Genomic DNA, 27,600 nt, shown 5'->3' on the forward strand with positions numbered 1-27,600 from the left:
CCTCATTTTCTCCCATGCTCCTTAATAAATACCACTGAATTACAGGTTAAATAGCTAAATTAAATTATTGCAATTACAGCGTGCAGAGCCCTGAATCTGGGTTTACCTTTCCCAGTTCAATTAGAGGCGAAGTTTCAACAGCCGAGGAATTCTGATTGCTGTCAATATCCTCAATGGCTGAGAATCTGCACAGACGCCCAGATATTTGCTGAGAGGGTTCATTCCCCCTTCTTGTTTCTGAGGGACTGATTGGAGCGCTCTCGACTGAAACAGAATCACACAATCAAAAGTGGTTTTTGGAAAGCGACCACAAGGCATAATTGATTCTTTTTGACTGAAAAGGGAGAAGACTTAGCAGGGTTCTGGCTAAATGCTATGTGTGTGTGTGTGTGTGTGTGTGTGTGTGTGTGTGTGTGTGTGTGTCCATGCGCGCGTGCGTGCACGTGTGTGCGTGTGCGTATGTGTGTGTGTACACAAAAGAAAAATCCCCGTCTTCTAAAGGGGAAAAGTACATTTCAATAAATACAGACCCTCTGTTTTTCATGCCACCGGCCCACAATTATTTTACGGGTCCACATTAAAGAACTTCCTCATTATTTAAATATATTCGAACGCTTGTTGCTATTGCCTCACCACAGGATTAATTATCCAACATCCCTTATAAGACAGAGTGTCTTAATAATACAGCGTGCCTGGGAAGGAAAAAAAAAAAAAAAACCTTGCCAGTTCTGTTTTCCCAAATCCCAAGATATGAGAGTCTATTTCTTGTGAAAGAGCTCCCCCTGACTTCTCCATCCCTCGGCTTCGAAAGGCACCAAATTCCACCACAGACAGGGACTCTCGTCTTTTTTTTTTTTTTAAACAGTCTTATTAACACACATCACGGGTGCGTGGTGAAACCCCATGAGGCCCACTGTGAGAATTTGGGAATCCAGGACCCTGCAGGGGTCTGCAGCTAAGAGAAGAACCTGCTGTCCTGGCGCAGGAGCACAGGCGCTGGTCAGCCTTGGGGAGCTCAGATTCCACCCAGAACGGGCAGGGGAGGGGCACTGGGCTGAAGCCCCATTCGGAGCTCTGTCATTCCCACTCAGAAAGCCCAGGGCCGTGCCAGGCCAAGTGCTAAGAAGCCAATATCCATGGCTGGAGCTAGAGGACATGGGCAGTGCCCAAGATCACTGGCACAGGCACAGCTGGCCATGCAAGGCAAGGCGTCTGCTGACATCTGGAAGCCCTCCAACTGCAACAGGCCTCCTCTGGGGACCTGGGCATCTGTCCCTCAGAGAGGTGAGAAAATCTCTGCCTGGGCCCAGGGATGCCACTTTGCCCAAGAGGCAGCAAGGCGGGGCATCTATCTTCAGACCACATGGCCCACCCATCTGGACACCCAGCAAATGCCAGCTCCGGGGCTGGGTCACAGACCCACATGGCCACATGTCCCTGGCATGGCGCAGGAGGCTGGCACAGCCACTACTGGAGCTAACCCAGGATGGAATGAGAGCCAGCAAGTCCTGGACAAGAAGCTTCCAGAGGGCAGAGACTGCCTGCATGTGGCTCACCTCGGAGCCTGGGACCCTCCCCCAAGGCCTGGCACAGAGCAGCCCCTGGTCAATATTAGCTGACTCAAACTGCATGGGAAGCAGCCCCCCAGCGGTCCACAGGCTGGCCAGGGGGAGTCCAGCCTCCCTATCCTTTATCCTCTCCGACCAGACTTTGCTGTCTTGGGGAAGTGGCACAGCCAGACCCAGCATGGGAGGAGAAGCCAGGGCACCAAGGCAGGTCAGACAGTGGAGACACAGCACCCCCCACCAGGCCTCCAGCATTTTCCTAAGAGCAGGATCGAAGCCGCAGAGGATCCCAGTTCTCCGAGGGAAGTGGCCAGTAGCCCGTGCAAATCATTTCTACAGAGGAAAACACAACTCTCACCAGGGATTTCTCACCCTGGAAGCAAAACCAAGGTTCATTGTAAAGAATGCCTGAAAAGCAAATTGACCTTCACCGGCTGAAGAGCAGTCGGTAGTTAAAAAGTTGTCACACACAAGTAACAGTCCAAATACTGTTTTAAGGGAGGGCGGGACACAAATGGTGACTGGGCAATGCTCCTCTCTCATCTAGAGCCTGATGAAAGCCTGCGGCAACCTGAATCGCTGTCATCATCATCACCATATCACAGGGGGCTTCCTCCCTGCTTAGAGATGAGAAACCCAAGGCTCAGAGAGGTGGAGTAACTTGTCCAAGGTCACACAGCCAGAAGCCCCCGCCTCCCATGACAAGGCTACTCCCTAGGGAAACAGACCTGCCCCCAGTCCCTGTCCTGGCCCTGTGTTCACCCTGCTCTGCTCCCAGCAGCCACCCGGGCTGCCTCTCTGTACCCTGTCCCAGGTCCCTGGTGCTGCACTGCCCTGGCACATCCCAGAAGTGTCTCCTCGCTCACACCCAGCACTGGCATTCCCTCTGCCTTGTGCAGCTGCCCCTCCACTGTGCCCACTGGGAAAGTCTTTGCCTCACATTTGGGCTCAGACTCCCTTGCAGAGCTCCTGGCCTCCCTTTGACCATCCCTCAGTGTCTCACACAGCTCCCGGGCTCTATGCTGGGGTGACCCCAAGGAGCTGAACCCTTCCTCTCTATTTCTGGTGACCAGAACAATGCTAGGCTCCAAGGGGGGTCCTTGAGCACACAACAGGCAGGAAGAAGTCGGGGCATCAGCCAGAAACACTCGCCTCTTTTTTTTCGGTAGAGACAGCTTGCTCTGTTGCCCAGGCTGGAGTGCAGTGGCTCGATTACCACTCACTGCAGCCTCAACCTCTTGGGCTCAAGCAATTCTCCCCACCTCAGCCTCCCGATTAGCTGGGATTATAGGCACGCACCACCACACTCGGCTGATTTTTTTTTTTTTTTTTTTTTTGAGACGGATTCTCACTCTGTCGCCAGGCTGGAGTGCAGTGGCGCCATCTCGGCTCACTGCAATCTCTGCCTCCCAGGTCCAAGCAATTCTCCTGCCTCAGCCTCCCAAGTAGCTGGGACTATAGGTGAGTGCCACCACGCCCAGCTAATTTTTGTACTTTTAGTAGAGACGGGGTTTCACCATGTTGGCCAGAATGGTCTCAATCTCTTGACCTCGTGATCCGTCTGCCTCAGCCTCCCAAAGTGATGGGATTACAGGCGTGAGCCACCATGCCCAGCCTAATTTTTTTATTTTTTATTTTTGTGTAGAGACGGGATCTCACTATATTGCCCAGGCTGGTCTCAAACTCCTGGACTCAAGTTATCCTCCCACCTCAGCCTCCCAAAGTGCTGAGATTACAGATGTGAGTCACTGCATAGACAGCCACTGGCCTCTTTATAAGCACCAGAGTCACTTGTTTCTGGTGAAAGTTTTGCATGTGGTAGGAGCTTCTAAGAGTTCTTTTTTCCTGCTTTTTCTTTTGATAGGCCCATCCCAGGAGGACACTTGTGCCTCCCAGCTTGCCAGCTCACTGCCCTGCCATCAGAGAAGGTGTTGGGAGCAATTTCATGATCAGCCGAAAATGTGCCTTGATGTGGAAGAGGACAGCCCAGTCCTGGAGCAGAAATGACAAACAAGACAGCTTCCTGCTGAAGCCACGCACAGCGCAAGGAGTGCAGCTGAGGACTCACAGGGATGGGAGGGAGAGAGAGGGAGGCAGGGCCCACAGAGCCCCGGGGAGGGAGCAGGGGCCACCCGTCGGCCTCTAGAGCCCAAGTCTAACAGTCCTCGTGGCTACAGGGCAGTCCAACCTCCCCAGCCCCAGCCTCATTCAGCCTCGCTCACGGCAGGGAACAGTGAGTGAGGCCAAGGCCACCTGGAGCCGGTAGAACAAGCCTGGGGTCTCATGCAGTGCTGCCCCTGCCGAGTGACCCGGAAGCGTCCCTTCTCCTCTCTGGGTTCTGGTCTCTGGTCAGGAAGGGAGTGAAGCCAGGCAAATCTAATTCAAACCCCCGCCAAGAATCCAGGGCCTCACAGCCCAAGTGCTCTGGGGTCAGACAGCCGGTGAAAAGCTGTTTCCACTAAGAAACACCCAGGGTCCCCTCATCCCGGCTCTCAGCTGTTCAATGTCCACACCCCACTGTGGCACGAAGCTGGGCCCTTCCATACTCGACCTCAACTCCTACCTTCTAGAAGACAAATTGAGGCTGTGGCTTTCCCCAGCCACAGATCTGGAAGGCAAGGGCCGCTCCACTGCCCCACGTGGCCCCGTTCTCATCCCCCGTGACCCCAGTGAGCAGAACAGGCCTAGTCAGCCACATGACCTGGCACCAAACAGAAGGTCCCCACAGGGCTCAGCTCTGCTCCTGCAAATCCCATCATCAAAGAGGGAAATAATCCGGGAAGCCCCAGGACAGAGACAGACTTCTGAGATGAAAAGTTCTCACTTGACCCCGAGACCTTCTCAGTGGCAGGATGCTGACACGCATGCCTGGGGCCAACAGAACACTGACACTGAATCCAGAACTTTAATTTCTTAAAGGCGGGTTCAAAGAGGTTAACAAAAGAAAAGATGCACCACGTTCCGTCAGTGTCAGTGAGGATGAAGAAAGGAGAAGTGGGTTCGGAATGGATCCACTGGCTGAGCAGCGTTTCCTAAGCATCTACTATGTGCGAGGCACTATGGGAGTCCTGGGAAGGTCCCTGCTCACAAGGAGTTCATTCATTCACCCGTTCATTCAGTGAGTTATTCTTTACTCTGTCATCGCACAAATGGGCCTGAAAACTGCGTCTCTTGGGCCAAGCTCTGCGCTGGACAAGAGAGGACGTGGTTATGAAGGGAGCTCCCCTACCCCCGACACTGAAAAGGCATCATTACAGGCCAGCACAGTGGAACCTTTAACTCAGACAGGGATAGAGGGCTGCGGCGGGGGGTGCACAGAAGGAAGCAGCCACCTCCCTCTTGTGGCCTAGTCAATCTCATCGCGGCGCCCCAAGCTCCCCTGAACCTCCCCCTCTGAGCCAATAAGTGCCACAAAAAGGTCAGCAGTGCCCAGGATGCCATCAGCCCCCCAGTCCCCCAGGCCCTTGCAGATGGAAAGATTTCCTCCTCGTGGTCTTCCAGCCACTGCCCCCGCCCCAGCCTTCCAGGCTCTACCCAGTGTCCAAAGCATGGACATTCTCCCTGCTCAGTCAGAGCTCAGCCTCAGAGTGGAAAACGCTGCCTTGGGGGTGATGGCTGGAGGTGGGCACACCAAAGGGGTTCACTAATGAGCCACCTGTGAACCCATCACTGGCCGGGCTGCTGCAGGCAGGATCCATGCACAAGCTGCCTGGTGGGCCTCTGGGGAAGTCTGTGGACTCATCTTTCCAGGGCGTCTGGAATGAAGGCCTCTGTCTCCCTGGGGTTAGTGCAGAGAGGCTAAGGCACCTGTAACAACCTAACAACCACTCCCCATCCCACACCCACTGGCCTGCCTTGAGCACCCAAGCTCTTCCATTTGCAGTGGCCAAAGGCATTTTCACCACCCAGTAGCCTTGGGGTAGGGGATAGGGAGGCAGGCAGGGGAACTCAGAACTTTGCTCTCCCAGCCCTATCATTCACCCCACAGTGCTCAGGGAGGTGGGTGGGGCAACTCACCAACACCCTCTCCGCCCCACATTGCTCCACCAGCTTCCTGCCAATGCTCAGCATCTGCTCATCCCAGGGGCAGTCCCTGGACACCTCCCGGGGGCCAGGCCAGTGCTAGGCATCTGGGAGCCTAACAAGAGTCTAGAACCTTCTCCCTCACCAATGACGTCCCTTTTCCCCCACACCCAGGCAGAGCGAGAGCTCGAGCCCAAGGGGTAAAAAGAATGTTCTAGACAAAATCAAGCACCAGCGTCTTCCTTCCGTCCTCAGGTCTCTGAAGGCTGTCACAAAGGGCTGCCTGCATTCCTCATTCAAAAATATTCAAAACCTAAAGAAACTCATAAACGTACCCACAATAAGGCCACATGGGCAAAGCAAAACACAGACATGTAACTTGGGGCCTAAATTCAGCCCACTTCATGTGACAGCACCATGACAGTCTATCCCCTGGTCCTTGGATGGAGGCGTACCTGGGACAGGACAAGTGGACCACGTCCCAGATCACCTGTGGGCAGGTGTTCAGGGGATGCCCCTCCAGTTACATTACTTTGAAAGGGAGCATAAAGTGGTCCTTACTTAATGGAAACAGCTCTTTCACAACAGTAGGAAGAGGGAATTAAATTAAAACAGGCCCTTGAAGGAACCGAGGGCCCTCCTGGGCTGTCAAGAGAGAATTCTACAGCTGGTAGTCATGATGGCTCCATCCTATCTGGCCATTTCTTCATGGAGTTGTGGCCACAGGGTCTCAGACCCTGAAAATGAGCACCCAGGGACAGTCCCTAACTGAGACGGCACAGGCCAGCAGGGCCAGTGGAGGATTTGCATTCACTCTGGTGCTCCACATGTTTGATAGTTTGGGAAAATTCACGGACTCTCCTAAAGCCTGCATCTCCCACTTCTACAATGACTGGTTAAATGCAGCCAAAGACCAGGCACCAACTACACCAGCATGCCAGGAAAGGGGAGGACCGATGTGAGGACCTCCTGTGTCACGCTGTCCGGGGTGCTCTGTGAAACTTTGTGATGCCTGAGACGAGCTCCCTTTTCCAGAAGAAGAAAAAAAGGGCCCAAAATTTGACAGGACACTTGAAGCATCCGCCTCCCCCACCCCCCAGCTTTGTGGAATGAGGTCAGGAATATGTAAATAAACAAACAGAGTACGTGGTAAGGAGCAGAATTCCCACAAAGTTCTATTCCCACATTTTACCTCCAAAATTAAAAGAAAATAGCAGCACACATACCAGTTCCCAGGAGCGGTATGGTTCTCAACCACGGTGGACCAAGTCCAGACAGTCAGAAAACCACTCCCACCAAGGTCTTCCTGCAAAGATCTCTCCTTGCAGAATCAAGTTGTTGAAGGAAGGTTAGCTCCAAAGAGGCAGCCCTTTGTAGCCGGGGGTTAGGAGGGGAGTCTTGTGGGAAGGGAGCCTGAAGGACCCCCGATACCCTCAACAGAGGACAGAGGCTTTGGGGAGGGAACACCTGAGCCAGCGAGGTTCATCCGATGGAGGCCAGGGTCAGAGGCCTCCTGGACCAGACTCTCTCTCCAGGAGCAGAGGAAGAGGGTGGTCCAGGGACACAGAACAAGATCTCAGCCTCCAACAGGGTCAAGATGGGAAGACGTCACAGTCATCCATCAGGGTAATACTATCTCTTATCTCTGGGAGCCACAAACTATAGGCCATGGATGTCTGCCTGTTTCTGTAAATAAAGTTTTATTGAAACAACAGCCACAATCTGTTCATTAATTGTCCACAGGTACTCTTGCGCTACAGTGGCAAAGTTGAATGCAGTGGCTCCCTGCTACCCATGATTTCACTTTCTGGGGTTTCCGCTACCCAAGGTCAACCATGGTCCAAAAATATTAAGTGGAAAATTCCAGAAATAAACAATTCGTCAGTTTTAAATTTTGAGCCACTCCAAGTAGTGTGATGAGATCTTGCACCGTCCCACTCTGTCTTGCCCAAGACCTGAATCTTCCCTTTGTCCAGCGTATCCATGCTATAAGACACCACCTGCCCCTTAGCCACTAGTAGCCTTCTTGGGCATCAGATCAACTATGGTAGTATTGCAATGCTTGTGTTCAAGTCACTCTTATTTTACCTAATAATGGCCCCAAAGCGCAAAGGCAATGATGCTGGCATATTGTTACAACTGTTCTATTTCATTATTAATTATTGTTGTTAATCTCTTACTGTGCTTAATTTATAAATTAAACTGTATCATAGGTATATATGTATAGGAAAAAGAACACAGTACAATAGGGTTTACTACTACCCGAGGTTTCCAGCATCCACTTGGTGTCTCGGAACACATCCCCAGAAGGATTAGGAGGAGACTGCTATTGTTGCAAGAGAGACCACTTGGCCCACAGAGTCTAAAGTACTTCATTATCTGGTGATTTATCATAGATAAAAGCCCGATCTTATCTGAAAAACCATAGGATTAAGCCCTCCAGGCTTGCAGTTGATCCAAAACTCTCTATGCTGAACTATTACTTACTTTCATAAGTGAATCAGAAATCACAATGTTTCCATTTTTGCCAAGGCTGCCAGGAAGCTCAGAGGTAAATTCTAGGTTTTTATGCAATGCAAGTTACTAGGACTACCTTTTCTGTCCCTTGATTGTATGATTCTCATTCTTTCACCATCATTTTAATGCTTATATTACTAGTTCACTTAAAGCAAAAGACTTCAAATTCCTTTTATTATGACATATATAAAAAAGAAAGAAAAAACACAAGAGGACCCAATAGCTGCTCCAGCTCAGGGGACCCCCTGCACCTTGATGAGCCTTTGCAGACCTAACTCTCACAATTCACCTGGCCAAGAGCGCCTCATCCCTTCCTTTCCAATCTAAAGTCCCTCTAGCTGAGACCTTGGAACCAGAAAATCCCCCACGAAGCTGGGGGAGCTTTGGGCACTCACGTCAGTCACTTCCAGTGCCCCTCCTGTTTCTGGTGGGCAAGAAGGTTCCAAAAACACCCCCTATTCACTCAGACCCTCACTGACCTCCTGTGCACCCTGGGTGCTGCGAGCCAGAGCTAGAGGCATCAGGCACAATCCGTGCCCTGGAGGCCTTCACATTCCACACAAAGAGGATGTGACATCATCAGCCAGCCCAGAGGCAGGTGCAAGTGCTGCCTGGGGGAGCTTTTCTCGGAGAGTAAACAGGAGCTCCCTCGGCTGCCTGGGGACGCCAAGGGCTTGCTGGGCAGAGTCCGGCCAGGCCAAAGGGCAGAGGCACCCAGGAGCCCAGTGGAGCAAGGGGCCCAATGGAGTACAGCTCAGCTGCCAACAATAGCAGCCCTGAGGGACAGGGCTCTGGCAGATCTTGTCCCCAGATTAACCTGGAACTGAGCTCCCACCAGCTGGGTGGCCCTGGGCAAGTAAGAAGCTCCTGAGTCTCCATCTCCCCACACCAGCAGAGCAGCATTACTGGGAGGACTGGAGAGAGCAGGTGCACCAGGCCCAGCACACAGCGAGTGCTTTGTAAATGAAGGCTACCCCAGGAGGCCTGGCTGGGTGGTGGCGGTCACGGGCAACACAGGGAGATGAGTCCAGTAAGTCCCAGGGGCCATGCATGTCGCAATGAGGAGTCTACTTTCCCACGGGGGTGTCTGAGAGCCCAGATGTTTTAAAGCAAGAGGCAAAAGGTCCTGTCCCTTGTCCTTTCGAGTGGCACAGTTTGAACAAAGATGCCTGCTCAGGCCTGGCATCCCTTCCCCCACTGGAAAAGCCTGGTGTGGTCACCTAGGTCACCGTCACAGTGTCTCGGACTTCCCTGAGCCCCAGATCCCAGGCGTGGACAAGGACCCTTCCTCCACAGAGGCCAGCATCTTGGGGCTGCAATCCCAGCTAATCACCATGTTATTTATTTGGAGTTTATTAAGCAGTTGCTGCCACTGGCCGTTGGCAGGCTCTAATATTTACACCTAGCTTTCCCAAGGTCTCCTGAAGCGCTGAAGTAATAAAAGGGCCGTTCCTTCTAGCTGCAGACAGGGAAGCTAACCCAAGCAAGAGCGAGCACGGGGCTGCACTTAACAAGAGGAAAGGGCGCTTTCAGGTTCCCTTTGGCTTCAGACTGGATTCTAGCTAATAACGCTGCCTCCCTACTGTCCGGGCAGGCTCGGGGCAGGGCCCCTGCCCAGAATCCGCTGGGCCTCTTGTTGGAGGCATTTCTGACCCAAGACAGTAGTCGAGTCTGCGCAAAGGAGTGCTCGCTGGAGAAGTCGCTCTGGCTCCATTCACCCGCCCAGCAGACGTCCGGCCCCTCAGGGTTGGACATGACGCTGATACCAGGACACAGAGGTCATGAGGCTTGTCCCTGCCCTCAGCTCCAACAGCCACATACGCTGCAGCCAGGCCAAGGCCAATGTGGACATGGAAACCTCGAGCCCCCAAGAAGTGGAGAGAGAGGCTCCATGTGAGAGCCAGGCACGTCCCAGGGAGCAGAGCACAGTGACAGCAGAGGAGGCTGAGATGGGCTACACAGTGGGGAAGAGCTCTACTAAAATGTGTCTAGGACAGAGAAGGGCTACAGTCTGAGACCTGGTTACACCCCCCTCTCCGCCACTCTGGAGCTGTGAGATCCCACAAGAGGCCCTGGACTCCTATGAGTCCCAGTTTCTTCATTTGCAAGACGGGAGCTGCCGTCCTGCCACAGAGTCACGACGAGGACTCTGAACGGAAAGGGTGAAAGACAGGCCATGGCTCGGGCAGGGGATTCCGCCCCTCACACAGCTTATAATCCTACTGGACCCCAACACTCCGCTTCTTGTTTAGGAAAACACGGCCTCCACTGACATCCGCAGGGGACTCCTGGGCGACCAGAGAGCAGGGCACAGCCCTGGGATGGAATCTGTGGAGACCATGGAGGCCACGTGACGGAACAAGCCTGGTCGTGGGCTGGAATGAGGTCAGTGCCAGGGCCAGCCCAGCCCAGAGCTGTGAGCAATGACAGCTGCCAGGAACACTGGGACAACCAGGGGAGAGAAGCATGCACCCAGCACAACCTCAGCAAGGTGCCACAGGGATGCAGGACCCAGCCCCTGGGGAGCCTGGCCCCAGGCAGGGGAGAACCGCAGCCTCAGGCTGGGTCAGGGCCACAGCTGTAGGAAGCCAAGAGAGCCAGGAGGCTGAGGGTTGGGGAAGAAGCCCGAGGGTGGATGAGAGGTGAGTGCCCTGGCGTGGACCTGCCAGGCCAGCTGTCCTCTCTGCCTCTAAATCTATGACCTCAGATCAAAGCCTTGCCTTCTGTGCACCTTGACTGCAAAACCACCGCAAAAATGCAGTGCTCAGGACGGCCTGACGCCCACTAGCCCTCAACAGGGCAGCCACTGTCTCCACAGCCGCAACACTTAAGCTAAGGCCTCCAGCTAAGTCCCCTCAATGGTCCCATAACCAGGAAGACCTCTGAGCCCCCCGAGACTCTCACCAAGGGCTGAGGAAATGGTGCGAGGTGGTACACTCTCTTACTATTTCCTCTCAGGAAAGTCATGCCAGGACAGAAATTAAGTTTCAATTCCTGGGCCAGCATGATTGATTAGCAGAGGCGGCCCTACCTCTCAGCTTGAAGCATCCAGGCCAGGACCCAGGGGAAGGAGGTGCTGTGATCGACAAGTGATGTCTGCTATGGTATAGGACGGAGCAATGGAGGCACACGTGCTATGGATATGCCCAACTCTAATGCACCTCTGGACAACCGCATCCTATTCCTTGCAGAAGAAACAAACAAAAGAGACAGAACAATCACTGCAGAAAGTAGAAAGGTTGGGAGAGCAGGTCCAAAAGAATAGCCAAAACCAGAGAAGGAGAGGAAGAGTTGCCTGCAACTGCCCTATATCCCTGGGCTTTCTCAGCCCACAGTAAACAGGAGGCACAGGTTTTCTAGCCCATCTTGACTGCAGAAGTGTGTTTACTGAGAAGGTCTTATCCAGGGAGAAATCACCCAGAAGAGCTTTCTCTCCTCAGCTGGCTACCTCCCTGCTCCAGTCCTTTCGTTCTGGGTCTGGAAAAGGCTCCCACAGGAGCCCAAGTAGCTCATGCCTGAGGACCAAGAAACCAACTTCCCCAGCTTTGGGTCCATGGCCAGGCTCTTCCCGCTCAGGTGTGGACGGCCACTCTAGGGAAGAGAGAGATTGAAGGTAGGGCTTCCCAATGGGGAATAAGGATGTCCCCAAAGCCAGATCCAGGAAAGCACTGCAGCCTCAGAGTTGGTCTAGCAGGGATGACTTTGACACTGATGTGCGGAGGAGCCCGAGGTGGGAGCCCAGTCTTCACCATCACCTCCTCCTGACTTAACTGCTTTTGGGGCCACAGACCCCTGCATCACCGTGGAGAAGACACCACCTCCTCTAACAACGATAACAATGACCATAATAATAAGGTCAATACCATATCCCCTCGCTGAGGCCTGCAGATGCGGGTCCAGTCCTCAGTCATCCACACATGCCTACCCAGGTAATACCGTGATCTCCTTTTAGCAAGTGAGGAAACTGAGGCAGGAAGATGGAAGTGAGGGCCAAGGTCATTCAGTTAAGAAGGCAAAGCCAGGTCCTGCCCAGGTCTGCCTGGCCCCCCATCAGGCTCTCTGCCAAAGAAAGCACTGTGGGAGCAGCAGAGGTTCCAGTCCCCAGCCCAAGCCCATGTGCAACCAGGGGAGTAAAGGGGACCCCATGAGAGCCTGCAGCTGGACAGCCTCTGGGCCCAGGGCAGAGTCAGGTACTTGGATGTTGTCTGGGCGCCTCACTGTGTCCTGGCCTGTGCCTTTTGCTGCTCTGTCCTCCTTCTCACAGCAGCTGGCCACAGAGCCTGGTCTTAGGGTGTAGTGTAGAATTGCCATTGCCACTCATGCATCCGTGGGCACACACATGCACACTCACACATGCACTTGTGTGCACAAGACATAAGCGCACACATGCATGTACACATGCACATGCATCCACATGTACACAATTGCACTCATGCACAAACACACGTGCATGCACACCCCCCTCCACCTGGTCCCTCGAGTCCATCGTCCTTACTTGTCAAGGCTGCACCTGACCTCTTTCACATGTGTGACTCTGACCTGCTGGTGCATTTCCCAGCCAGAGGTTGACACCAAACTTTGCCCTGCCCTCTGGAGTACCCCCCGCCGCTGGTTCCTCGGTTCTAAACTTGTGTTTATTTTATGGAAAATTTAATGAGTAAACAAAGTCTGCTTTTCCAGCCTGTCTTTCTCATCATCTATGCTTCTTACTTATAAAAAGAGGAAACTTCAACTTAATACAAGTAAATGAACTTGAAGCCCTGCCCTTCCCCACTCCCCAACACACATCCCAGCAGAAGAGTTGGTTCCAAACTCAGAAACCACACTTTGGATCAGATTCCAAGCCCAAAGCTTCTCCCATCCTGCCCACCGACTTCCACTCATTCTCGTCCTCCCTACACTTTGTCTTCTTTTCCAAGAGGTGCCATCAACTCAAGGAACTGCTCCTCCTATGCAGGGATTCACCTGAGCACTGGGGGGCTGGAGCAACTTGCTGAATAAAGAAGCAAAAGCAAAATGGACCTCCCCAAAATTTCCAACAATCAAATGGTGCACCCAAAGCCAGAGAGGCGACCTTCCAGGTTGGTCTGACAGTTGCAGCGTGTTCAGCTCAAGCCCCATATTGTCCAAATGTGCAAACCTGCAGCCTCCCCTGGGCCTGAGCGGGCAGCCAATACGGTGGGAAACTGAGGCTCCGAATGCACCTGCCCTGGGTCTCTGGCCACAATGGGCGTCTGCTCAGTCAGCTTCATTTCACTCAATTTCACTTCATTCACAAGCGCTCACGGAGAGCCTCATGGGGGCCAGACCTCCGCCCGGGCCTATGGGGACAAACAGGGCCCAGGCTAGCTCACAGCCTGGTCTCCCAGGACAGCCAAGGAGACAGGAAAGGAGATCATGATAGGTGTCTCCATGGGGAAGCACAGGGGCCCATCGGGGAGGGCACAGGTGACACGGACCTCAGCCCTGAGCTCAGCAGAGACTTCCCAGAGAACAACCCCTCCACGCCCCACCCCCAGGAGCTGAATCTGGAAGCAAGCGTCCACTTGCCTGTGACCCAGGCCCTGACGGGGCCCATGCGAGAGGCAGACAGACTGCACTGCAGAAGGCTGGTCCCAGGGCCATGATGCTCTTCAACCTCCTCCACCTGCTTGGCTCCCTTGCCCCAAAGCAGGATGTGCTGTCTTTAGACAAGAAGTCTCTGGGTCTGTCCCCAAACCCAGTGACATCTCCTGCTTTGGTTCCAGTCTTGGTCACTGGTGGCTTCTGGGAGGATAAAATAACATCACTGAGGGAATAAAAGCAAGCCTTTCTCCACCTTCACCTGAGCAGGACGCCCACCAGGGGAGAGGGGACCCTAGACCCTGTGCCAGCGCAGAGCGGGCGACCCACTGCCATCTGCGTAAAATTCACATGAGCAGACAGACAGCGAGCCTTTTCAGCTGGGCAGGAATCATTTGCAAGAATCCGATGTCGAGACCATGCCGAGGCTCCCAATGAGCCCCCGGAATGAAGAAGGGAGCCCCAGAGCAGACGCTTGGCCGACCTGGGTGTGCCAGCACAAAAGAGGACGGAGGCCCCGAGCTGCTGCCTCTCAAGTACGGCAGACACAGCCCCAACTAATCAGACAGCTGAGGCTGCCACCCAGAATGCCCGGCACGTTATTCCGCAATGAGGTATAATTGAATGGATTAACACGAATGCGACGTTTCCCCTCCAAAAATTCGAGGAACGCCAAAATGACTCTCATCTGGGCTGGTATGACTCATGTTTTTAATAGAAGAACTTAATTTTCACTTCTGAGGAATCTGGGCTCAGGGAAATATTGTCTAAGAAACCCTCATTTTACTCCACGGAAAGTACAAATGCAGAGCCCCAGCCTGTGCCTGTCTCCCACACTCCCGGACGCCACGGGCTGCAGAGTCCATGAGCTTCAGCAGAGCACAAAGGTCTAAGGGGAAGGCGTAGAGTCCAGTGTCAGCCACATGTGTCCTAGCTCAGCGCAGGGACTTGGGGCACGTCCCATCGCCTCTCTGGGGCACTGCTTGGAGAGCAGCTGGCAACCAGGCACAGAGGCCCCTGGCAAGGGCCCCTGAGGGGCTGCCCAGTGCACCTAGGCACCAGGGTACTGCTGGGGCCAGCATCTTGCTTCTGATGCTGGAACACTCAAGGTGACACATCCCAGCCCTCCAGTGCTCCTCCTCCCAGCAGGGCTGGAGAGGAAGCAAGTCCCCAGAGGCTGGGCCCCAGGACACTGACTCCTCCCTCTCCCCAGACCTCGTCCTCAGAGCCCACGGAGGACAGGCAGAACCTGGGCTCAAGTGTGGGAACAACAGGTCACCATTTATCAGCTACCTAACTAGTGGAGAGGACATTACTGACCCCCTTGGTGAAACAACACAGAGGTTCCCCTTCCCTCCTGGCACGGTCAGCGTCCCCCCGTCCACGGCCCTGCCTGTTCCTAGCTTCAATTCCCACAAAGACCCTGCCTCCCAGGGACACCTCAGCCTACTGCCCTCCGCTCCAGATTCCAACGAGTGGCAACGTCTACATAAAATCTGAACCCAGGTGTGGCCAGGTGTGGTGGCTCATGTCTGTAATCCCAATGTTTTGGGAGGCTGAAGAGAGAGGATCACTTGAGGCTGGGAGTTTGAGACCAGTCTGGGAAACATAGCAAGACCCTATCTCTACAAAAAAATTTTAAAAATTAGCTGGGCATGGCGGTACACGCCCATAATCCCAGCTACTTGGGAGGCTGAGACAGGAAGATCACTTGAGCCCAGATGGTTGAGGCTGCTGTGAGCTATGATCATGCCACTGCACTCCAGCCTGGGTGACAGAGTGAGACCCTATCTCAAAGAAAAAAAAAAAAACATGCAGCAAAGCACCATGGCACACGTTTACCTATGTAACGATCCTGCACATACTGCACACATGTATCCTGGAACTGAAAATAAATTTAAATATTAAAAAAAAACAAACAAACAGGATGAGCATCTGGATGCAGCCTTCTTAGGAGCGTGGGGACCTGGCAGGATGGTGCTGTTCTGCCTCTTTACCTTCCCAGCAGCATCTTATTCCCATGGCCCCAAGAGGTCGATGTGCTTCTAACTGATATGCTTCTCCCCTGAAGCAGGGGAGGGGTCCCGGGGGTCAGGAAGTAAGTGCTGGCTTGAGGCTGCAGCACCCAGGTACAGCCATCTCCCGGTTGAAGAACTCCACAGGTGAGTTCATCAAGCATGCAGGGGTGCGGGGTGCTCCCAGACCACCATTTCTCCTGACAGCACTGTCACCTGGACAGCCACAGCGGAATGTCCCATCTGAGCGATGCTAACCTCTCACCAAGGGCTCCATTGGCTGCCTCCATGCCCAGAAGGACCCCCACCTCCCCCAGCTCCCACCCTGCAATTAAGAACAGAGATCCACATTCTCCCTCCCCAGCCCTTCCCCACCCCTGCTCCGGCCAAGGGAGAGGCACTAATTTATAAGTTGCAGATAATGTCACCCACCATTCATCCAAATGTGTCACTAACATCCCATTAGACTGTAATTATTTTTTAATTAAAACTAAGAAAACTGGCATGCCTGAGCCGACTTTATGCATCTGTTATGGGTTAAAATAGCTTTTAAAAAATGTTTCGGAGACCGCAGTCTATTGTGGCCGCGGCCCCTGCCAAAGAAAACGCAAGCTTGCTTATTTTCTCCATGGGGCGCAACAGTGCCTATGTGTGCCGGTACAGAATCGGCTGGCCGTGAAAAGAATTCTAAATAAAACACAAACATGGAATTTGGCAACGCCACAGAAGCAAGCTTAAGACTAATTCCAGCATGCGGACGGCTCTCACATAGTAAGTCTGGCTCCAGCATAAACGAAACCAGGCACTGTAAAATACCAAGGCACGTTGGAGTTTCAACTTAAAGGGGCAGAACACTGATTCCAGGTATAAAAGCTTATTAAGCCGGCTCGCACTGCCTCCATAAATCCATAGGTTATTAGCTGTTTGCTTTCAGCCAATCCCTTCTTAAAGAGATGTATATTAAGAGAGAGAGAGAGAGAGAACAACAAATGAAAACCATCACTTTGCACTTGACTTTTAGTGCAGTGGTTCTGGAAACACTGTGTTCATTATCTCAATTAGAGGAGAAAGAGACCTCAAATACACACAAACCCGAAACGGAGGAGGAAAGCAGGGAAGTAGCGGCTGAGAGACGAGAGGATGAACGCGGCCCCCGGGAACAGAGGGCAGCGCCGGGAACAGAGGATAAAGCCCTGTGGACCCTGGAATGCCTCCTCCCGGGGAAGCGGCAATGACAGTGACTGCAATAATAATAATCATAGTTATAACAACAATAAAAATATAGCAGTAATACCTGCTACTATTCAGCCCCTTTCACAGGCCAGCTGCTGCTTAAGGCCGCACAGTGTAACAGGGAAAGGCTCTAAGGTAGGATAAAGCAGTAAAGTGTTCTGAAATCGGACTGCCTCCGTTTCCTCATCTGTAAAAAGGGGATGTAAAAAGTGCCTTCCTCACAGAATTGGGGTGAGGGATATTGAAGATGAAGCCCACAATGAACGCTTAGCACAGCACCCCATTATCACTGCTAGCCACCCACTCTCAGTCGTAAGATGGTGCTGTTCTCATGCCACAGGTGGGGAACCAGATGCACACAAAGGCTGGGCTACCCGCCCAAGGCCAAAGCTCAGAGACATCCGAGTCGGGATTTGAACCCACCGTCCACCTCCACAGCCCTTATTCTCTCTGCACTCACTCCTGGTGGGTCACACACCAGACTGGCCACATTTCCCAGCACTGTGGATTGTGGGCTCCCTCTGAGATTGGGGGCGGGGGGGGGTCAGTCTCCCCGAGGAGGTACTGAGAAGGTGAAGTCAGTTCTAGAGAGAGACTCGCCCTCAAAGGCCTCAGCAGGCCTCAGGATGGACACACACCACAATCCAGGAAGAATCAGAAAGTTCAGGGAAGAGAAAGAATCACAAGTGCCCTCACCATAAACACGGAGCATGAGGGGTTGGGAGGGGCCTGTTCTGTGCTGATAGTTCTCCCTGGACTGCACACACACACACACACACACACACACTCAACATGCACATATGCATATGCATACATGCTCACACACAAAATCACTCATACACACATGCACACACATATATGCACACATACTGCATACACTCAGATATACACATATGTACTCACATATGCACACACAACTATCCACATACATACATATGCACACACGTGTGCACATACACACAAATATATACATGTGCACATATGCTCTCACATCTACACACATACACATGCATGCACATATATACACTCAGACATGTACACACATGCACATCCCCACATTCACATATACACTGACATGCACAAATACCCACATACACATGTGCACACACAAATACGTGTGTGTACATGCACACATATACACAAATATGCATATATACACTCACATGTACACACATGCATGCTCATATATACACTCAGATATGTACACACATGCATGCTTATATATACACTCAGACATGTACACACGTGCACACATACACATATGCTGACATATGCAGACATGTACACACGTGCACACATACACATATGCTGACATATGCAAATACCCACATACACATACCCTCACATATATACGTGTACACACATGCACATGTACGCACATATACACTCTCACCCGTACAAACACACACACATACAGACACACACACACATACAGGGCCTTTTATTACGGATCTGTGCCAGGCACAAGGACCCTGGCAGAGGCAATGGGAAAAACCAGGGAGAAAATTACATGAGGCAATGTTTGGCTCCAAATGAAAAAGCCATGGAATGTTTTCCCTCAAGTATTGGTTATTTCTTGCAGGTCCGCTCAGACCCTGTCAGGTCCACCTCATCCCGGGGGATCTCCCACCCGCTGGCCTCTGAGCCGAACCAGCTGCTGTTCTCTCAATGCTACCGGCTTCCAGATGGGGAGTAGCCGGGACATCCCAGGCTCCAGCACCCACAGAAGCCGCGGTAGGCTGGTGGAACACCTCTCCTCAAATACAAGCTCAGTAAAATGGTACTCAGAACTGGGCTCCTTAACCTCTGACCCCGCCGCCTGCCACCACCCCCTCCCCACAGGCCTCAGGTGTGCTCTGACTTGGTGACATCATCACATGCCAGTGGGCTCCAAGCTCCTCTCCCTGAAAACATGTACCATATCTTAGAAGATGCAAACGAAAAATACTCCTGGCTTCTCAGAGCCAGTTTACAAAAATAATTATATTTTCTTTTAAAATCTGGATTATAGGCAAGTGTGTGTCCAGTTATTTCTAGCTCCTATTCAACTCTGTTAATTCTCATAATAATTATTGCAGTTTTTTTTTTTTTTTTTTTTTGAGGCAGAGTCTCATTCTATTGCCCAGGCTGGAGTGCACTGGAGCGATCTCGGCTCACTTCAAGCTCTGCCTCCCGGGTTCATGCCATTCTCCTGCCTCAGCCTCCCACGTAGCTGGGACTACAGGTGCCCGCCACCATGCCTGGCTAATTTTGTGTGTGTGTGTGTGTTTTTAGTAGAGATGGGGTTTCACTGTGTTAGCCAGGATGGTCTCGATCTCCTGACCTCGTGATCCGCCTGCCTCGGCCTCCCAAAGTGCTGGGATTACAGGCATAAGCCACTGCGCCCAGCTGCAGATTTTCTGAAACCATCCCCCCGCCCTATTGTTAATAGCTGTGCTCTGACTCAGCATGGGGGCAGGGCTGGGGGCCACATGTGACTACACTGCCTTCCAGAAACACAGAAGTCTGAGTGCCAAAGGGCCAGGCATTTCAGAACCACCACATTCCTGAGAAAAAAGGAACATGTGTCCATCTTGTCAAAAACCAGCTCCAGGTTCAATGCAGGAGACACTTGGGGAATCCCCTGTAAGTGCCTGAACCTGTCCCAGACCTCAGTCCACCGAGGAGACCAACTGGGTTTCCTGCCCTGGAAGGGCCTAGAATCCAGCAAGAGGCATGCAGAGAAGATTGAATGGGGCCACAGCCAGATCCCAGGACCTGTAAATGTGAGCTTATCTGGGGAAAAGATCACTGCAGGTGTGATTAAGTGAAGGCTTTTGACAAGATCATTCCGGATGGTCTAGGTGGGTCCTGAATCCAAAAACAATTGTCTTTTTAATTGTTCGGAAGAGAAGACAAACCCAGAGCAGAAAGCTGTGTGCCCACAGAGGCAGGGAATCAGGGAGCACAGCCCTGCCGACACCTCCGTCTCGGACCTGTGGCCTCCCAAACTGTGAGAGAATACATTTCTTTTCGTTCTTTCTTTTTTTTTTTTGAGACAGGGTCTCACTGTGTTGCCGAAGGCTGGAGTGTAGTGGCACGATCTCAGCTCACAGCAGCCTCAACCTCCCTGGGCTCAAGGGATCCTCGTGCCTCAGCCTCCCCAGTAGCTGGGATTACAGGTGTATGCCACCATTCTTGGCAAATTTTTTTAGAGAATGGGTTTCGCCATGTTGCCCAGGCTGGTCTTGAACTCCTGGGCTCAAGAGATCTACCCACCTCAGCCTCCCAAAGTGCTGGGATTACAGGTGTGAGCCACCGCACCCGACCACAGAATCAATTTCTTATTGTCTTAAGCCACCCAGTCTGTACCCATTTGCTACAGTAGCCCTGGGACGCTAATACAGGACAATAGAGAGAAAACACAACCACTAATAAAAATCATTGCAATTACCATCCCAATACACAAAGGACCCAAGGCCACTCACTTGAGATTCCCTGTCCCCAGTCTCCCAGCCCAGCCAAGGAGGCAAAACCAGTGTGATGATTCCCATCAGGCAGGAAGACCCCACAAGGCTCAGAGAGGGCCAAAGCGTGCACAGGACACCGAGTGAGCTCTACCTCGCTCCTAGGGATTCTGATTCCAAATACGGGGTTCCTTCTGCTAAGTCACACTCAAATCAACATCCTGAAGACACAACAGAAAGAACAATGGAAATTGTCCATTTTTATAATTTTCTTCCCCAAACTATCAAGGTAGCTAAATGTTCAGCTTTGTTAACAAAAATAAAAGAAAAAAAGAAAGAAAAAAAAGCTGTCCTGGGAGACAGAGCTGAGAACTGTCTTGGGGAACCATTTCCAAGACAAAGGGGATTCAAGACCCTCAACTAAAATATACTGAAGGTGGTAGCCCCCAGCAGTCTGGCAGTGACTACAGGTGCCACACCCAGGCCGGCTGAGGCTGGATTCAAATCGCCCTCAGGTTTGTTACCCACCTAACTTGGGACAGTTGTCGCATCCCTGAGAGGCAGGTTCCTTGGCTATCAACTCCAACTGTCCAAAAAACACTACAATTACCCAACAGTCAGATGAGGATGTGGAGAAATAAGAACCTTTGTGCACCGTCGGTGAGAATGTAAAACGGTGTAGCCACCGTGAAAAACGGTCTGGTAATTCCTCAAAAATTTAAATATAGGATTACCCTTTGATGCAGAAACTCCACTTTCGGGTATAAACCCAAAAGAACTGAAAGCAAGGATTCAAACATATTATTGTCCACCCATGTTCTTAGTTGTGCCATTCACAATAGCCAAAAGCAGCCCAACTGTCCATCTACGGATGGGTGGATAAGCAAAATGTGGTCTATCCATACGATAGAATATTATTCAGCCTCAAAAAGGAAGGAGATTGTAACACATGCTACAACAAGGATGGACCTCGAAGACACTATACTAAGTGAAATGAGCCAGGCACAAAAGGACAAGCACTATGATTCCACTTACCTGAGGAACCTAGAATAGTCACATTCAGAGAGACAGAATGGAGAATGGGGGGCTGGGGAGAGGGGAAATGGGAAGTTAGTGTTTAATGGGGCCAGAGCTCTGTTTGGGATGATGGAAAACCTCTGGAGATGGACGGTGGTGATGGTTGCATATCAATTGCAATGTACTTATTGCCACCGAACTGTGCACTTAAAAATGGTTAAAATGGTAAATCTAATGTTTATCTTACCACAATTTAAAAAACTCACAATCGAAGCACTGTGAGAATCACTGGAGATACACAGAAAGCCCACAGCACAGAGTGGACCCTTGATCAATGGTATTTTTAAGATTAAAATGCTAATAACTGAGCTGGCTAATAAAACGCAAGGAAATTCATGCAAAAGAACTTGAGTCAGAAAGGACTGGTTAAATACAACACCAAGAGCAGACTCACGCACCCAGCGGGCCTCGCCCCACCAGCTATTCCTCACTTCTTAACAGAGGCAATAATTAAAAATGTCCTGTTTTATGAAAAGATTCCGTTTCTGCAGGTAGTGACTCCATTTTTGCATTCACCTCCCTGGAGAAGTCCTGAGCCCTCTGATCCCTTCCTTGAGAATCATACAATACTGGCCCAGCAGCAGCTCCATGATTCACGAGCTCACTCCTCTCCCTTGGCTGCTCCTACTCACACCTGCCAGGTACGAGGCCGGGTGGGAGGGGCAGGCCAGGAGCCAGACGCAAGGACAGGAGCAGGATGCCCACGTGGGCCACAGGCTCGAGGAGGCTTGAATTCAAATCCCGCCTGTGCCGTCCACCAGATGCGCAAGGAAAACAAATTCGCATCTGCAAAAACCAGGAGCAGGTCCTGTCACCTCTCACCTGTGAACTATGAAAGGAGCTGCCTGGAAAGCCCAAATTCAGATCTGGGAAAGAAGGCTCCACCTGGGGCACCCCACCGCAGTGAGTTCCTCTAGGGCAAGTACGCTGTCATGCCCATTTCTGGATCCCTACACTCTAGCCCAGGGTCTGGCACATGTATGACCAGCATATGAAGGAAGACCTGGGGGACCCTCTCAGGGACCATATCTGAGTTTGATCTGGTTTCCCCGGCATAACGCTGGGCCCACAGAGGGGCCCCTGCCCACCAAGGGTTCCGTCCCACTTCTTTTTGGGTAAAAGTGACCAGCCTTGATTACGTTGGAATAAACTATATATCATGGTTCAGACTATTTGGGTTTAATTGTGAAATATACACAGAACACAGCCCCTCCACCCCAACCCTGCCCTCAGGTTTGAAAAGTCAAGTACATTTGGTTCCCCTCTCCCCCCACCATAAAAACAACAAAGAACGCCTCAGGCTTTCGTAAGGGCTGTGATTTCTTTCACGTGGGGAAAAAAAATGGATTCCACTGCCCTGTGTACAAAAACAAGGAGGACGCTCATAAGAGAATGAGGCTAGCAGCGCTTTCTGTGTTTCCTCTGCTTTCTCTCATGGGTGTAGACACCGCCTTTTCTGGGTCTTCATCATCCCCCAGCATCTCCTGGGCACCTGCTGGGACTCAGCCCCGCCCCAGCCACTGGAGACACAGAGATGAGCCTGGTCGAGGAAATGGACTTGGTCAAGGCTGGCGTGGGACCACATGCCAAGTCCCTGACTCCCAGTCAGACCCCCAAAACCCAATTTGAGGCGATCGGATGAGAAAATCTTGCCCATGCTCTAGCCCTCTTCTTCAAGGTCAAAACTGCCTTCTGGTGGACTGAGGATCGGTGACTCTGTTTCCCTCTACATCCAGCCAGGGCTGGAGGAAGCTTGGAGTCAGCAGGCCCCTTCCCAGAAGACACCACATCCACACGTGTCACTGCCCACAGTGGACTGGACCCTCGGCCTCACGTTTCCCAGCGGTAAAACCCCAGCAGATCTCCCGACCCTCCCAGCTCCCGTAAGCCCAGCCCTTTCATTTCCTTCTTTTTCTTTCTTTCCTTCCTTCCTTTCCTTTCTTTCTTTCTCTCTTTCTTTCTGCTACAAGTAAACTTTATTTGATGTAAATGTAATACCACATTTTCAAGTTTCACAATGAGTATTTGACATAAATAATTATTTAAATTAGGAATATAAGTATGCACGGTCACTTGAGCTAATTTGCAGTTCAGGGGTTGGTCCAAGCTTTGTCTGAAAGCTTTTTTCCCCTTTCGGAAAAAGTGGCCCTTCCCTTTGCCTAATAAGAAACACTGTCAATGGGAGTTGGAAGAAGTCCGTAATCCACCTTGGAATTCCAGCTGATCTGTGAGAGGACAGCTTTCTGTATTCTAGAAAAATAATATTCTCTTTCAGTTCATTCATTTTTCCCCATGGAAGATATCGGCACTCTCCTCATCGACTGTCTTTCTGTCTCCTTAGCTGCTGCTTATCACACAGGACCATTTTTAAAAAATATAACATCTGCAAAGAGATCTCTTTGCTCCCTTACCTGCCCCTCATGTCTACCGTTTTGTGGAGAGGGTAGGGTGGTGGGAGCCAGGGACCAGAATTGCTTAGGCACACATTTGATCTCAGGTGCAGAGAACACAGGTTCTCTGAAAGGAACCCTATGGGGGTCAGGAGCATTTTCCAAGAGTGGTCCAGGTGACCCTCAGTTCACACAATTCGGTTTGATACAGCGCTGCTCCATGAGGATGAACATGCGTATGCCCCGTTTCCAGAAGCAGCACCACCTTTCATGGAAAACCCATTACTCTCTCACTTCTTCCACATAACACACAGTTATGGACCAGCCGTGGGCCCCCTGCACCCTTGGATAAAACGAGAGTCAAAACCACACCGATAATCACATGGATTCCAATGCAGTCAGGCCCCACTTGTGCCTCATTCAGGTAAAAATCCTCGCAGAAGGTACCCCTGTGCTCAGCAGTGTTAGCACAGGGACAAGCTGTCCTCAGGCGGAACACCTCTCCACCCTGAGATCTGCTCCTGAGCTGCGCCATGGCAATAAGGGACAGAGCGCCCGGGCGGCAGCCAAATTATTCATTTTTTTCGAATAGAGAAAGGCGCCATGGAGACATACATTTCATATCCGCTGAGTGAGGAGGCCCTCCATGGGCACCTCCACCATGGTGAGTTCCTCTAGGGCAAGGACCCTGTCATGCCCATTTCCAGATCCCTCAGTCTAGCCCAGGGTCTGGCACAAGGATGACCAGTGCATGACGGACGACCTTCAGGACCCTCCCAGGAAATAAACTGGAGTTTGATCTGGTTTTCTACCAGCAGCTCCTTCTCTGTTGTCCACTACAGCCCAATGGGAAGCTGGAGGGGAGAGCTCCGAGCACAGCTGGGAGGCTGGCCAGACCTGAGTGTGAATCTCTGTTTTGAGACTCTCTGTCCAAGTTCTGCTATTTGTGTGCTGTGTGACCCCAGTGGGTTGTGTGGCCTCTCTGAGCCCCACTATCATCATAAGCAAAAGGGTGGGGGAGTGCCTCTTCTTGGGAGCATTATGACGATGAGATGTCATGCCTAGGACTGAGCTGGCCCTTTAGCAAACAGTGGCAAGCCCCAGGAATGCTGATGATGTTGGCCCTTCCTCTGCCTTCATTCATACTAAGAAACTCTCCCGGGCAAGTGGCTTTCCAAGAGCTAAGTCATCACCGGTGTGCTGGGTACCCAAGGCCACAGTCTCAAAAGGCTTTCCAGCAGCTCAGCTTTCTCCCTCCTTCCCCTCCCACTGGCCTTTCCCCTCTGATTCCCCTAGGCGCTGGTCATGGGCTATGGCCACACCCAGATGGTGGCTGTTCATGGGACCTGCCAATGGAGGGATGGTGAGCAAACACTTCAGTGTCCCCATTTTACAGATGGTGAAACTGAAGCTTGGAGAGAGGAAGTAAGTGGCTAGCCTAGGATCACATACTCACACCCATTCACTGCAAGGGAAGGACCGAGATGGCCCCATCTCTAGACCTTCCCACCATGCCTGCAGTCTAATATGGGTCCACAATAACATTTAACTTCAAACACGCATCCATGCCACAGAGCCCCACGGGGACGGGGCAGCCAGCTGTCAAAGCACAACCCCAGAGTCTCAAACCCAGGATGTGCCCAGTGTGCTCCCACTGCAGATAGCAGAGCTGAAGTCCAAGGCGCCCAACGTGGGGCTCCTCAACATCAGAGCTCTACCTGCTGCCCAGTCTCACTGCAGGTTTCACACTGAGCCTCACGGTCAGGCAGAGATCCATCTTTAAGTGGCTTCCACTGGGTGATGAATTTCCTCTTCTGGTTTTCAATAAAAACTCAAGAGGGGCAGTATGGCCTAGTGGGCAGACCCAGGTATATGAGTCAGCTCTGCCACCCACATGTCATGGCTTCATCCCCACTATCTTCCTTGGTTTCCCCATTTATATAATGAAGGGGTTGGAGGAGATGATCTCTTGGGATCCCTGGTCTTGGATTGTTAAAGATTGACTTGACCTCAGGTCACCCAAGAACCCATTTCTGGGCCAGTCTGCTGCACACAGAGGGCAATGCCAGCCTCCTCTGCCACTTTCCAAGTCCCTTTAAAGGAGAATGGGGCTGCCTTGCTCTGAGGTCTCTGATGTCCATGGCCAATGCTGCTTCTTCACATCCACTAACTGCTTGAAAGCGCTGCATCCAGCACTGCATTAAAAATTAATTACACATGCTATCTTATTGCCAGTGCATAATGTAATGAGCACCAGCTGTGCTAAACAGCCAAACTCCTTTTTAAGACAGCTATAAAAAAAAAAAAAAAGGAAAAAAAGAAAGAAAGAAAGAAACTGCACTTCCAAATGCCTCTCCTGTCAGAGCAGAAAAACAGCAACATCTTGTATGGATTTGAACAGAATTCTTTGATTTAGCTCTGCCTTCAGAACGTCTGAAGGGCCAGCTCAGAGAGTGAAATGGAATCTGGCGAGGCTGCAGCGATCTCCACTCAGGGATTTGCTGGGGCCTCTTTTATCTAAGGACAGTCATGCTGGTAGGTGCCCCACCCCCAACAGAGCCACAGTGCAGCCCTTCTGTTGCCCCCAACTCCTCAGCTCCTCTGGCCCTTGCTGATGCTGTAGGAAATGTCACTTTCCAGCTATGTGGGACAGGGGACTTTCTGGCATCCACCAAGCCCTGCCACCCTTGGCTACCTCCAGCACTCTGAGAATCAGCTTCCCCCACCCTGGGGGCCTTGCAGCTCTCCATGGCTTCTCCTGGCACTTCCTCCGGTCACAGAAAGAGGCATCTGGGTTCTCGAGGCAGGCGGGCAGGGACAGCCTCTGCAGCAGTGTGACCTGAAGAAGCAGGCAGGTGCTAGGGTAGAATCAATGGCACTTGCATGCGGGAAGAGCAACAGCGCTGTAAATGCTGGTTTGCGGATGCTGGGACCACCGGCCCTTGGGCGATGTAGACATTGCAAGGCATACAGATGACTCTCTAAATTTTTAATAACTCCCCTGAAAGCCCTTTTCCTACATCGAGCCAGCCCCCATCAACCCTGGGACCTGTCTGGTTAGCCCAGAAGGATCCTAACAACAAACGTTACTTTGCAAAGGGAATCCCATGAGCACGTTTTCCAACGTTCCCATGACGGAGCTCTGCTGTCCACACATGCTCACTCACACGGTTCTTTTTGTCTTCACCCCCATACTCACCCCTCCCTCCAGTCTCAGTGGCCAATCTAACGCCCTCTTGGAGTGCCTCTGGCACCCCCTGCACCAGAATCAAGGCGGCGCATCAGCAGGGGCCTGGTGAGGTTACCATCTCTGTCCGCATCACCGTTTGGCTTCCCATGGATCCTCCGGTGTTAATCAAACCCAGTCCAGAATGAAACTACAGCTTGCTTCTTGTTCTGGTATGAAATGTGCAAAGCACAGACCATATCATTAACATAAAACTTCCAGAAATAAGGCCACTTTCCAGGCAGACTGTATTAATTGCATCAGGCTTCCACAGCTAGGGTGGTCTAATCCACGGCGCCCCATTGGACGGCTCTGGTTATAAAACCAACACAAAATGAACACTGGGATATAATTGAAGGAGGAGAAAAGGATAGATTCTATGGTTAAACCCTACTATTTACTTACAGGTATTCTTTTATCTTTATTGTCCCTTTAACCCATGCCAAGAAACCCCAGACTAGTTAAATAACACAGCAAGCACAATTTCAGTAGAAAAGTAAATTGAATTTAACTTTACAAGATTGCCCTGTGATTTCAGCATACACT

At 51.7% G+C, this 27,600-nt stretch overlaps 1 protein-coding gene across 11 annotated transcripts in view; it reads right to left on the reverse strand.

Moving 5' to 3' along the window:
* The window catches only part of BCL11B (BCL11 transcription factor B), a 104,081-nt gene that overhangs the window by 30,487 nt on the left and 45,994 nt on the right, over positions 1-27,600 (reverse strand). The window contains exon 1 of one of the 11 annotated variants that reach the window (XM_073998554.1): positions 107-27,209. The exons of the other annotated variants lie outside the window; for them this stretch is intronic. The gene's annotated coding sequence lies outside the window, so the exon portion shown is untranslated. Of the gene's footprint in view, positions 1-106; positions 27,210-27,600 lie in introns of those variants that run through there. 11 annotated transcript variants of the gene reach the window in all.

Source organism: Macaca fascicularis, chromosome 7, assembly GCF_037993035.2.
Source record: "Macaca fascicularis isolate 582-1 chromosome 7, T2T-MFA8v1.1".
NCBI classification, from domain to species: domain Eukaryota; kingdom Metazoa; phylum Chordata; class Mammalia; order Primates; family Cercopithecidae; genus Macaca; species Macaca fascicularis.